Raw genomic sequence first — 14,116 nt, 5'->3', positions numbered from 1 at the left:
ATATAAAGGATGTATCAATGTTAACTGTACATTTTAATTTGCCTTTTTCTCTAACAAAAATGGCTAATTACATAGCATGAAAAATTTGAATTTAAACACAAAATTTAAAAATATTCCTACATTCCTCCAAACTCATCCTTCCAACAGAGTAATGAGCATACCTAACTTTGAAAGGTGTAAAACATTTTCTGAGAAAATTTTTTAAAGAAAGTTTTCAATCTGGGGAGAGTTTGGAAGATGTTTAGGATAAAGTGTCATATCTTTCCTGATTTAGGGGAAGAGACATAATCCCTCTGAAAAACCCAGCGTCCTTACAAAAACTTCTTGATCTATCTGTACTGATGTGTATTTTCCAGTGACACACAAAAGGAAGTTGTATTGATGTCATGAAAAAAAGATTCCATGAATGCAGGGAATGATGAGGAATGTTGTGTATGTAAAACAAATCTTGCTATTAATTTCCAAAAGGCAACAGAATTATTTTTACTCAGCTTACAAATTTATATTTGGGGTAGAAAGACAGAATACCTCATCCATTTTAAGAAAACTGTTCTTGCTTGTTTTTTCAAACATTTAAAATTACTGTTCATTGACATTTTTAAGTAGTCTCCTCCAAAAGATATCTAACACACATAATCTCATGCACTCTTCTGAAAGGGCAATGATATACATGGAAAAGATCAAATATTTAGAAGGTTTAAGTTCTAAAGTCCCCCATTTAGGACTTTCCCTTTACATTCAATCAAAAAGAACTATTCCAAAGTAAAAATACTCAGAGTATAATTTTAGATAAATGAATTCAACTACACATTCACACAAATTGTATCAGTGGTTTCTTCCCAGTAAATCAAAGCTATGTGTGTGATAAAAAGCTGATAGTGTTGGACCACCAAAAATGACCATAAACCATTAACTATGATTTACTGATTTTCATTCTTTCTTAATATTCCAAACCTACTCATTCCTCATGGATTATGCCACTATCAAGAATATTTCTTCAATATGCAAAAGCCACACTTGAAACAGATGTACACACTCAGAAATATTAACAAGGAAATGGGAACCTGGAGAGGCTCTAAACATTAGATACTATGTTTAATGAAAATGAGCCCCATGAGGAAAAGCTAGAGAGACTGGGTTTGTTTTAATTTAACAAAGAGGAGCCTGAGAAGAGAATTAGTAATACCCTAAGTGTATGTGAATGGATATTGTATGAATAATAGGGAGCAGAACTGTTTTCTTTCTGTTGAGAAGAAAGAGAGGAAATAAGCTAATGTTGGAGCTGGAGGGTTCTAGGTTAGACTTTTGGATTGTTTGAGGTCTATTTTCCTGTGCCTCCTTCAGCAAGAAACAAGACTGTGCTAGCAAATGCATAGACAAGAATCTGCTCACTCCTTTGTGATCCACAAGGCTTTTTTCATTTATTAAACAGATCCTGCATGAATTAAAAAAAAACAGTAGATGAGAGACATCAGAAAGTGTTACAGAGAGTTTTATCACGTAAGATGTTGTTGGAAGCCACACTAACCCAGATGATCATCAAGTATATAACTTGTGCAACTGCGTATTTTTCAGCTCAAACATTTCAATTTCAAATCATTTCAGCAGTACCTGAAAGCAGCAGCAGCAGCAATCATCAAGACAGGGAAAGGTGAGTGAAGGACAGATGTTTTATGGGTAGCACTGAATGGCTTCAGAAATGGAATATTGGAGTGGTTAAAAGCACCAACTTCCTATGCTAGGCAAAGTTTTATCATCATCATTTTTTTTGTTTATGTATTCCTTGAGGGTAGTCAGTTGGTCAATAAACATTTATTAAGTATCTGCTATGTGCCAGGCACTGTGCTAAGTTTTGGGGATACAAAAAGCCTTGCTCAGAAACTGGAACAAAGCTGACAATAATACATGTTGGATTGGAAAGAAGTGGAGAAAAAAATTACTCTGAATGCTTTTCCCCTTGTGGAAGTAGGAGGATGGAAGAGGGGCCCTCTGGTCCTCTCAGATCAGTTATTCTCTTCCTCCAAGACTCTGGGGCATAAAAAAATGCCTCACAATCACTAATATAGATAAATGCCTATAATTACACAACCATGACCACAGTCATGTGTTCACAGATTCAGAGCTGGAAGGGAACAACCAATTTAGATAGTCTGTTACAAAAGCAATTCACACTTTAAAAGATCAAATATCATCACTGTCTTTATTAGTAATATATTTGACCAGAAAAGAATAGTCTAACAAACTTTTTTTTTACAGATGTATGGAATTGATCTTCTTCATATTAGATAAGGCTGAGAGAGTGATTTCTTAATAGGCTTAAGAAGGGTTTTTGCTTAGGATATTAGAAACATTGAAGGCTTGGGGAATATTAGTAAAATTTCAAGGAATGCTACTGGTTTTAGGAGAATTTATTCCTAAATTTTCTTGGAGAAGATAATCCATCTTACTTTTAAGAATTAAGGAAAAAGGCTAGTACACTGTACTGTGGGGAAAAAATGAAGTGGAAAAATGACTCATTGTGACTTCTTGGATTTTCCCATCATAATTTGGTCTGGTACATTTTCTAAAATTGTTTGGATGGGGTTTGTTTTATTGTAGTGGCTGGGGAAGCTCACTGTACATCTTCCTATTACTCTATCATCTTGGCTCAGTATAGGACAATGGATGGAATTCTAGAGTTGGAGTCAGAGAACCTGAATCCAAATGTGACCCCTGACACTTAACACCTCCATAGCCTTGGGGAAATCACTTAACCTCTCTCAGGCTAGGTTTCCTCATCTCAGAAATGAGAAATCTGAATGAGATAAGATTGCTACAAGCTCTGAACGTAGTTATCTATGATCCAGTCTTAAAGGCTGTTAAAAACTAGTGTCCTTCACTGAAGGAAGATGTTACCTCTCAGCCTCAGTGGCATCACTTAAAATCAATCTCTTCTCACTTTCAGAATGGATTGAGAATTGTTATGTCCTGTCTTTTAGTTAGAGAAATGGACTTCCTGATTTCTGAAAGAAAACTCTGAGGTGAAGGCTCTGTGATTCATTACGCGATGGGAGATATACCAAGAGGAAAACTATTTCATAGTATGTATATGCTGAGTCATCAGCCATGTATAAACCTCAATATTTTGTTCATGAAATTAAATATATACTGACTTCTTTGAAAAGAATTAGAGTAGAAGACAAAAGAATCCTGGCAGTTCTGTATTAAATTTAGTATATCCAGAAAAAAAACAAGCTGTGTGTAAGAGAGATTTTGGATTTCATGTATAATTCTGTTTTTCTATCTTTCTTTGTATGTAGAAATATGCATTTTTGTCACTGTTTGAGTCCAAATAAGATTTTAAAAAGAAAAAGGACTAAAAGATTTGATGTATTCTCATAACTGTTATTTTAAATAATACTTTTAAATGCCTTGCAATTATGCAAATCAAGGTAGCACTAGGGAAAATACACTAATCACGATTTTAAAAAGAAGGAAACAAAGAACATATGTGCACATGCAAGCACAATGGGACTTTAATGCTTATTAACAGCAAAATAAAAACCTCGCAACAGTAGTAATGCAAAATCCATTTTGTTCTAAATATTCTTTGATTAAAAGATCTTTAAGTGAAAAATAATGTTCAGTCACATCATTATAGTCAACACTCCTCTTCCATGTGACTGTAGAGATGGTTCCACATGTTAAGGAGGAATTTGAAGTAACTCCAGTGAATACTCCTGGTTATCTATTGGGTCTTTGATTATAGTTTATAAAAACAAAAATAAAAAACAAATTTTGGCAGCTGCAAATGAATCCAAAGGTTTGAATTCAAATTGGCATTCAATATAATAAGAGCCCACCCAAACCATTTAAGTAAATTAGAAGGATAAATCAGTTTGCATTTCTTGCTATAATCAGGATGCTCTTCCATTTCTTCTCTATACTCTGTTCCTTAGGGATCTCAACAAGTTCCCATGAGTTTAATCTTTATCTCTCTACAGCTCACCTCATCTATATAGCTAAGCCCTAATACAGCTCCTGAACTTCAGCTACATTGTCTACATTTGGGTGTCCTTTAGGTATCTCAAACTGAACATGTCCAAAATGGAAATTCCATTTTGCCCCAAACATATCACTTATTTGAACTGACCTATTTTTGTTGGGGATCTTTCCTGACCTGAGACATCCTTAACTTTTCCCTTATTGTCATATGACTTTTTCAATAAGTCCCCCAGTCTTATCAATTCTACCTTCACATCAGTATACTCTATCCCACCCTCTGCATACACAAAGCCTCTATGCTATTTCAGGACCCATTACTTCTAGCCTGGATCACTCTCATAACTTCCCAATTTGTCTTTGTGCTTCCAGTTTCTCCCTTCTCCAATTCATCCTTCACACAACTGTCAGCTTGATATTTCTAAGACACATGTACTCGTTCAATCAAAAATATTTTGGGGTTTCTCTATTGCCTATAGAATAAAAATAGAAAATACTCAGGTGGTCATTTAAAGTTTCTATACTCTGGAGCCCATTTCCCTTGCTAGTCTTACTTTCCCTTCCCAGAGGTAGCAGGTAGCAAATGGACAGACTGCTGGGTTTGGGGTCAAATCCAGTCTCTGATGATTACTAGCAAAGAGACCCTAAGCAAAGTCATTTAATCACTATATTCTCAGTTTTCTCAAGAGAAAAATAAGGATAATAACAGCACCTACCTCACAGGGTTGTTGTAAAGATAAAATGAGATAATAAGTATTAAAAAAAAAAGCTCTTAGTGAAGTGACTGGAACATAGTGGGTACTATATAAATGCATGTTACCTTCCCTTCCCTTTACTTTACTGCACTCTCAATCCTTGCCACATTGGCCTAGTAGCTACTCTCCATACACAACTTGCCATCTCTAAACCTTTGTGTCCTCTGCATAAGCTGTAACCCAAATCAAAATGAAGTCTCTCCTTTTACCTCTTAGAATCTCTGTATTGGATTATACACCATGACTAGGTTGGATTTATACCAAAAAAAAGAAAGGTTGCTTTAATTAAGGAAAACTATAAACATAGCAAATTTTCAATAACAATAATAATTACATGATAATATAAATAAGCTCAGATAAAACTTTAAAAAAATACAACAACCATTTCTTTAAAAAAACACACTAAAAAGCCTAGAAATATATGGACTTTTCCTTAATATGGTAAATAGTAACTATCTAAAACTAAGGATCGATATTACTTGTAATGGAGAAATGTTAATGTCCTTGTCAATAAGAATAATGCTAAAGCAAGGATGTTGATTTTCATGACTGCTATTTGATATGGTGTGAGAAATGCTAACTATAATAAGAATACAAAAAATTGAGGGAATAAGAATAGGGAAAAAAAGAAGCAAAACTATTACTTCATTAGATGATATGGCAGATAATTTAAATACTGGAGGATCAAAGGATTGTAGATTTAGACCTACAAGAGACCTTAGACACATGAACCTAGGCCCCTGATTTCATAGGTGTGGACACTGAGGAACAAAATGGATAACGGACTTCTCCGGGGTCACTCACCTGCCTAGTGGGAGGCAGGATTTTGTCCTGGGTCCTTCTGCTTTTCTATCTCTCTAACATAAGGGAGTTCTTTCCTCATCTTCGGTGCTTAATAAATGCTTTCTGTCTAAATGAATTTTTCCTCAACAGTTTGTTCCTCGGTGTCTTTCAGCATACGGGCCCTTTTTAGTTATGTATTCATCCTAAATACTTCATCCTGCAACCTTATCACATTTTCTCTTGGCCCATCATCAATAAGATATGGCTTGATATGAATGAAGTTGGAAGTTGCATGCTTTCCCTTTATGCAGTATTTTGGATAGTATCTTTTGTTTTTGTACTTTAATTTAATTTCAGTTTTGAGTGATCTTCCGCCACCCATCACCTTTCTCCCACATTTAGTAAACCAAAACAAAAGCTATTTATAAGTACGGTTAGTCTTGTAAAAGAAATATTTTGGATAGTATCTTAAGAGTAAGTGGGATCAGGCCTCATTTCTCAAATATATAGAAAACCAAGTCTTTGGAATGTAGCAGTGGTATTGCTGGATTAAAGAGCATGCACAGTTTTATATCCCTTTGGACATAGTTCCAAATTGCTTTGGCCCAGCAATACCACTACTAGGTCTGTATCTCAAAGAGATCAGAGCAAAAGGAAAAGGACTTATATGTATAAAAATATTTATGGCAGTTCTTTTTATGGTGGCAAAGAATTGGAAATTGGAGGGAATGCTCATCAATTGTGGAATGGCCGAAAAGTTGTGGTATATGATTGTGATACAGTACTATTGTGTATAAGAAATGATTAGCAGAATGCTTTCAGAAAAAAACTGAGAAGACCTTATAGGAACTGATCAAATTGTGGTGAACAGAACCAGGAGAACATTGTACACAGTAACAACAATACTGTATGATGATCAATCGTGAATGACTTGGTTATTTTCAGCAATACAGTAATCCAAGACAATTCTGAAAGACCTATGATGAATAATGCTCTTAATATCTAGTAAAAGAGTTGTTGGGATCTGAATGCAGATTTAAGGATGCTTTTTTTCACTTTATCCATTTTTCTCTTTTTCTGTTCTCTTTTGCAACACGGCTAATGTAGAAATGTTTTCCATCACTGCACATGTATAATAAATATAAAATTGCCTGAATTCTCCATAAGGGGGAAGAGAGAGAGGGAAGAAGAAAATTTGGAACTCAAAATTAGAAAAAAAAAAAGGGGGGCAGCTAGGTGGCACAGTGAATAAGAGCTCTGGCCCTGGAGTCAGGAGGACCTGAGTTCAAATTTGGCCTCAAACACTTATCAGTTGTGTGACCTTGGACAAGTCACTTAACCCCAATTTGAGTAGATTTAAGAAAGTAATGGAGAAAAAAATTTAATAATTTAGGTTAAACTTAAAAGAGTGTTATACATACTTTAAAACATCTTGGTGGTCTGGTTGTTAAACATTTACCAGCATACCTTTACCCAAGCTAAAGGAAAACAAAAACCAAGTCAATTATTTAGGTCCTAAGTAGTAAGTAGAATATCACTCTTCCACAGACACAGGAGGAGGATGGAATGGGATTTCAATGAATCACCATCACAGAGACATGCTACAGAAGTATTAATGTAATCATAGAAATATTAGCATATCCAGGCTCAGGAAGATAAGATTACTTGATCAAGGTCAAAGAGGCAGTAAGTGACAAGTCCTCCGACTTTGGATCTTGTGCTCTTTCAATCACACCAAATACTTTCTTCCCTTCCAGTTTCCATTCCCCCATACGATGACAGATACAATTTCTCAGGGCTGAAACGAGAGATTTACTACAATGCAGTACTAGTGAAACATACAGGAATGGGAATATAAAACAAAAAAGCAAATGTTTTATACCCTGTAAGGTTTAATCCTGATCTTAAGTGCCAAAAAAGGTACTAAGTCTTGGAGTCAACTCAATTCTAACTCTCTTTTGGGGAATTTGACTAGCAATGATGCTGAGTCTCAATCCTTTAGGACATACTTCTTAAACCTTCAATTATGAATGCAGGAACATAAAAGAGTCTGAGTAGGTCTATCATGTAATACCCACAGACATACTTCGACAAGATTCTTTGTATTAGATTCTAGAGTTATCTACCAGAAATCTATATAGATCTCTTCCATCCCCCATCCAAAATTCTATGCATAGAAAGCTCTTCTTGATCTGTACCCCAAATCAATCTCTCACAATTTAGGTTTCAGACCTTTGGCTATACCATCTCACTTTTGAGAACCTAAAAATAAATATTTCCTCTGTTGCCTTTCTACACAGCCTTTCTCTTTTTCACCTGATACTCATTAGTCTTGCTAACTAAACCTGTCCATCTAGGCTTCTGTTGACAAAACTGTCTTTATGGTCTTTTCCTTGTTTTTTTTTCAGTGAGGAAGGCAGGGCAATTGAGGTTAAGTGACTTGCCCAAGATCACAGAGCTACTAAGTATTTAGTGGCTAAGACCAGATCTGAACTCAGGTCCTCCTGATTCTAGAGCTGGTGCTCTATTCACTATGCCACCTAGCTGCCCCTTTGTGGTCTATTCTTAAAGATGCCTTGAGATGTCTGGTTCAGGTTCTAGGCTCTCCAGGTCCGTCCTTTCATGGGTCTAGTTTCTCTCATTTTGCTAAGTTAAATCTCTCTTTTTCTGTATATGCACTCTATTCTCTTGTGATTATAGTCTAGATCTCCACTCATTGGCTAAGCATAGTTAACAGACAAATCCTGGGACTAAAGGATAGTGAATACCTTTCTGTGATTCAATGATTTCTCTATTTCAACAATCATTACCCATTCTTGGATTTCTTGTCCCTATGGTATAGCTCACCAACTACATATTTTTAATGTATGAGAGATATTTCCTGGACTAGCTGAGCTTTTTTTTCTTCTTCAATATTTTATCTTAGGCTCAAATACCGGAACACAAATATAGAATAGAAAAAAAAACAAAAAACATATCATAAAATTAAATATTAGAACTTAAATACAAAATAAGGAAAAAGCATGCCATGTGCATCGCAGAACACGAGAGGATTCAAAATATGTAACAATAGATTTTCATTTCAAGAAAGCCTATATGATAAATACTACTCTGAAGAGTAGTTAGGAATTATATTCAAGGGAGGGTATTCCAGGTGGATCAAATGGTAAAAGGATCTGGAGAAAGGATGTTTAATGAGTGTTTTAGAGAACCAACTAAAGTAGGAGATAAGGTTGAAAAGGAAGATTAAAACCAAGAAAGCACTGACATCAGATACAGATTGAAGTGGAACTAATATTAAAAGTGAGAACTGAGATAAAATTATCTGTTGATTGATTAACTACAAATCAGGGAGACTATATAGAATTTTCATGAGGAATTAGAAGAGGGGGTGGAGCCAAGATGGCAGAGCAGAAGCAGGAAATTACATGAGCTCTTGCACCAACCACCTCCAATACCTGTAAATTATGACTCTAAACAAATTTTAGAGCTACAGAACCCACAGAGTGACAGGGAGAAACAAATATCCTGCTGAAGGCAGCCTGGAAAGCTGACAGAAAGGGTCTATCACACAGAGCTTGGAGTCTAGCACAGTCCTGTGTGAGCCCTGCTGGCACAGACCTGGGGTGGCCCAACCAGCAGCACAGACCAACCAGAGCAGACTTCAGGAGAGTGAATAACCAGCAGCCATGGCATTTTCCAGACTTCTCAATTCATAAAAACCAAAGAGAAAAGTAAAAGGTCAGTGTGGAATTCTGTTGGAACAGGGTGACTGAAGAGTGCAATCTGGCCCCTGCTCCTGAGGTGAGAGGTAGTGGAGGTGCTGTGGCAGCAGCTGCATGGCTACCTCTGGAGCTCCTGGCCTGAAGATCGCAAGGGGACTAAGCAACCATTCAGAGGGTAATTGCTCTTGCTTTGACTTGCGTGGTTCTGGGTTGTGGTCTTGGGTGGTGATCCTGGGGTGTATGGCCAGTGTGCCAGAGCTTGTGGTGGCTATAGAGAGGGTGCCCTCCTCCAATCTCTGACAACATTTGTGAAAACCCCAGCAATTTGGGACACAGCTCTACACTCTGGAAGCAGAGTTCTACCATGGCAAAGAGTTCAAAAGTCAAGTAATTGGCTGGCAAGATGAGTAAGCAAAGGAATTGCAATCAAACCATAGAATCCTTCTCTGGGGACAAAAAGGATCAAAACATGGAACCAGAAGAAGTCAACAAAGTCAAAACTCCTTTATCAAAAGCTTCCAAGAAAAATATGAACTAGTTACAGGCCATGGAGGAGCTCAAGAAGGATTTTGAAAATCAAGTAAGAGAAATGGAGGAAAAATTGGGAAGAGAAATGAGAATGATGTAAGAAAATCATGAAAAGTGAGTCAGGAGGGATTAGAAGATACAGAGTTGATGAGTTAGGTGTGTAAAGTCTTTTCCTATTCCTCATTTCCATGAGGCAGCCATGGTTTAATAGCTTGAGGAGGCCACAACAGCTTCTTTATGTATTCTGTTGTCAAGGAAATCAATGTCCTATCCCAATCCTTACCCCAAATTCTATTTAGCAGAACACTGGGCAGACAGTGTTTACAGAATTGTGGTGCAAGGGTTAGAAATATGCTAACAACTGAACTTTGATGCTCAAAGTTTGCTGTCTTATAGCTACAATTCATGAATCTTGTGTAGGCATGGATAAGTCTATACATATATCATTTAAGGAAATTTCTAGTTCAAAGAATTGGTGTCTGACATTTTTCACTAACCATTCCCAGCTTTTCCCAGAGATATAACAATCAGATCTTGGTCTTGGAGCATAACTAAATGAAAACAGTGCTAACCTATCACAACAAGGCTGCCTAGCCTTCCTGAATAAAATAGAAGAAAATGTTTTGCTACTTTTACAGCCTTACAGAAATTTGCCCATTGAAACAACACCTTTTCCTTTTCTGTCTTAAAGATGGTAGAATATCAGACCTCTTTTCTTCCTTTCTCAGGGTGAAAATAACAGTAATAATACTACTCAATATTTGTACAATAATTTTCTCCAAGGAGAGCCAAGCATTCTACACCCACATTATCCTGCAAATACTTAGTATCCTGGAAGTAGGATTAATAGGTGGTATAGCCCCCTTTTAGAAAACTTAACTCTTTCCTCTCTTTCACTATCCCATAACCAATCAGTTGTGACTTTCTATCAATTCTGTCCCTATCACGCTTCTCAGATCTGTCTCCTCTAAGTACTTACATAGTTCATCTCATCATCTCTACATGATGTGGTAGACAAAATGCTGCACCTAGAGTCAGAAGGACCTGAGTTCAAAATCTAGTCTCAGATACTTGCGAGCTCTATGACCCTTGGCAAGTTACTTAATCTCATACAGTTTTACTTTCTCATCTGTAAAATGGGGATGATAATAGTAGCTATCTCACAGAATTCTGTGAGAAGACAATAGGAGGATATTTGTAAATCACTTTGTAAACTTCGAAGTACTGTGTAAATGCTATTATTATTACTTTAATTTTTGTTTTGATTAACAATCATTTATTTTCTTTCCTTCTCTCCCAATTGAAAAAAATAAAAACAAAAACAAAACCTTAGTAATTAATAAGCATAGTCAAGCAAACAAAACTCTTGCATTGATCACATTCAAAAATGTATGTCTTTATTCTGCATATTTATTTATTCTATCACCTATCTTTTAGGCAATGGACACAATTCTTCTTTTTTAGTCCTCTGGAATTATATCTAGTCACTGCATTGACTAAAGTTCTTGAGTTATTCAAAGAGATTCATTTTTGTGATGTTATTGTTATAGCTTACACAGTTCACATGGTTCTAACAGTCTCTTATTTGATAACCCAACTACCAGCCCCATCAAAACACCTTTCCTATGGTTGCCAAAATAAGCCTTTTGAGATAGGCCTGACCATGTCACCTCCTGTTCCCCTTTTCTCCCCCACTCAAAAAAAAAAAAAAACTTTAGCGGTCTTCTGTTGCCTCTACAACACAAGACAATTCTCATACCCTAGCCCTTAAAATCCTCCACCATCTGATTCCATGTTACCTTTCCAATCTTATTTCACCTTCCATCCCTTTTATACTCTCTCTGTTCATGCCAAACTAGACTACTTAATTTTCTTTGATTTTAACATTCCATTTTCTTCCTCTGCACATTCATCCATGCAGGTTGCCCCATAGCCCTCATCCAAAGCTTCAGAATTCCTCTGCTACTTCAAGCCTCAACTCTGTGAGAACTATTCTAACACTCTCAGTTGTTTTTTCTTTAAATCTGATCTGAGCTTTTCATACCTCAAATATTGGTAGGGCTCTTTACTTGATCATCCCATTGGTACCCTTCCTACACATTATGCATTAGATTTATCTGCATTCATGTTGTGGATCCCTATACAATCTACATTCATTTCAGTCTCTGTGTGCCCAGGACAGTAAAAAACTTAGACAAAGTAAGCATTTAGTAAATATTTATTAAATTTCATTAAAATTGGAAGGGATAATTATTTGCATGGCATATCACATTACAAAAGTATTCATTGAAGCAATCCTAGAAAGAGAAAAATCCCTTGGAACACTGAATATACGACTAAACAAAATGATTTTTAGTCATGTAGTCCTCCTCTCAGTAAAACAAAGTAAACTTACTTTCTTACTTTGAAAAAAGGATGCTAAGAAGATACTGAAGGTGATGGGAATTTTAGTTTTCTACTCAATCCGCTCTCAAGAAATATCAAAACATGGAAGGTGACACAAATCCCAGTGCCATATTTTTAATTTAGAGGGATGCGGATGTCAAGACAGCACTGCTATAGTCACCTGAAAGCTGAAGCTGACTTTGCAGAAACCTAGCAGAATGATATTCCCCTTTCATTTTAGTCATATGACTTCAAGAAACCCTCCGTTTTAATCTACTCTCCCCTAGACAAATTCAGAGGTCACTTTGGATTTCTTTAAACAGATGACTTCTAAAGTATAAATAAAATAATATATTCTTATGGAATACATACTACTCTCAAAACAAGAAAACTATTTTCCATGTGCTACTTGATACAAAAATTGAGTTAGTTTCATTTTCCAAAATATCTTGACAACAAAAATAAAAATTACTGCCACAAATACCTTTGAAAATGGCATATTAATTTAAAAAATCAAAATTTCTCAAATAATATATTTCTCTCCATCTACTAGCAATGTCTGATATATAAACCACTTAAGAAATATTTGTTGATTGTTTATGTCTAAAACCTTTTTTATGGTACAAAAAATGTTACTTCAGAATTTCATCTACCAGGTTTTGGAAAACTTTTCAGCCTTCAATAATGTAGCTGCAAATTTAGTTGGTTGGACTTTGGATGGATTCTTTGGTGTCCTTTTGGAAAAGCATCAAAGGTCTTGTGAGAGAAAGTTAAATTGGGGGATGATTAAAAAGGTACCTTTCATGGTGATGCCCTGCCTAATGCTACCCTAATGGCAGTAAGGAGGAATATTAGTTTCTCTTTGAAATTGAATGACTTTATGGGAACGTCAGAAAGGACACAGACACAAATTCCACAGTAACAACAAAAGCCCACGTACATTCTACTCTGTAAGCACCATTTTGCAAATTTGGAATCATGTAGAAAGTGTGTATAAGTGGGACAGGGGAATTAACTTTTCAAAGTACACTAACTTAAGAGACTAGGAAATCCTTATAGTATTGCTGAAAACAATATTTTTTTCTCTTTGCAAAAGAAAAAGATTGATATTAGTGCTTCTCAGGCTAGCAGAAACTTTAATACATGCTCATTTGAACATTTCAGAAGATATTTGTTTTAAGTCCCAAAATTTCAATGGGGGCGTGGTAGGGGGAGGAAGCATCTGCCTCACCAGAATAGCCCAAAAAGCATGCAAAAGTAGAAAGGTTAATCAAGGATCTGAGCAATATACTCTATGCATCTTAGTTACTGCATCTCCCAAGACTGACCTATAGGGGCAGGTCTGAAAATATCTATCATCCAGGAGGGCCTATTAATAACTTCTCAACATCACTCCCTGTATCCTTTTAGTATGGTTGCCCTTTCTTTTATCTGTTGATCATGCCCAGGTACTGGTTGGGACCCAGTGTGGCAACATCTGAGTTCACTTAATATTCAAGTATGGAAGAAGATAATGGGGAAGAATAATTTCCAAGAGATTTGGTCACCAAACACATCTTAGACATTTCTGTCTTAGTATTTTTGCTCATGCTCTCTCCTTACCTAAGACACCTTCCTCCTCTCTGTTTCTCCAAATCCTGCCCTCAAAGATAAGTTTAAGCCACATGATATTAAGGAAAATTCCTTGATCAGCCCCTGCCTACAGTAGTTTTTCCCTCCTCTGAATTGAAGAAACATATATGGTCTGGTGTTTCTAGGTTGGCATTTGTTCATCTTGCCATATACATATAAATACATACGTGCACATAGGATATGAATTCACCATATTTGACAAATATATTTGCAGTGCATACATATCACGTATATATATATATGTATATATATAAAATATATGTGTATATGCATTTTATTTCTTCCACTAGGATCTAACCTCCAGAAGGGTGGAGTCTTGGTCCTATA

At 36.1% G+C, this 14,116-nt stretch overlaps 1 protein-coding gene across 1 annotated transcript in view; it reads right to left on the bottom strand.

Annotated features, from left to right (window-relative positions):
• Positions 1-14,116, bottom strand: part of DPP6 (dipeptidyl peptidase like 6) — a 990,703-nt gene that overhangs the window by 595,046 nt on the left and 381,541 nt on the right. The gene's annotated exons all lie outside the window — the stretch shown is intronic.

This window comes from Petaurus breviceps, unplaced genomic scaffold (assembly GCF_028583685.1).
Source record: "Petaurus breviceps papuanus isolate PSGF00001 unplaced genomic scaffold, PetGlider_PUasm1.0 115, whole genome shotgun sequence".
NCBI lineage: Eukaryota > Metazoa > Chordata > Mammalia > Diprotodontia > Petauridae > Petaurus > Petaurus breviceps.
The sequence above is the reverse complement of the archived record's forward strand: the minus strand, read 5'-3'. Positions and strand labels throughout refer to the sequence as shown.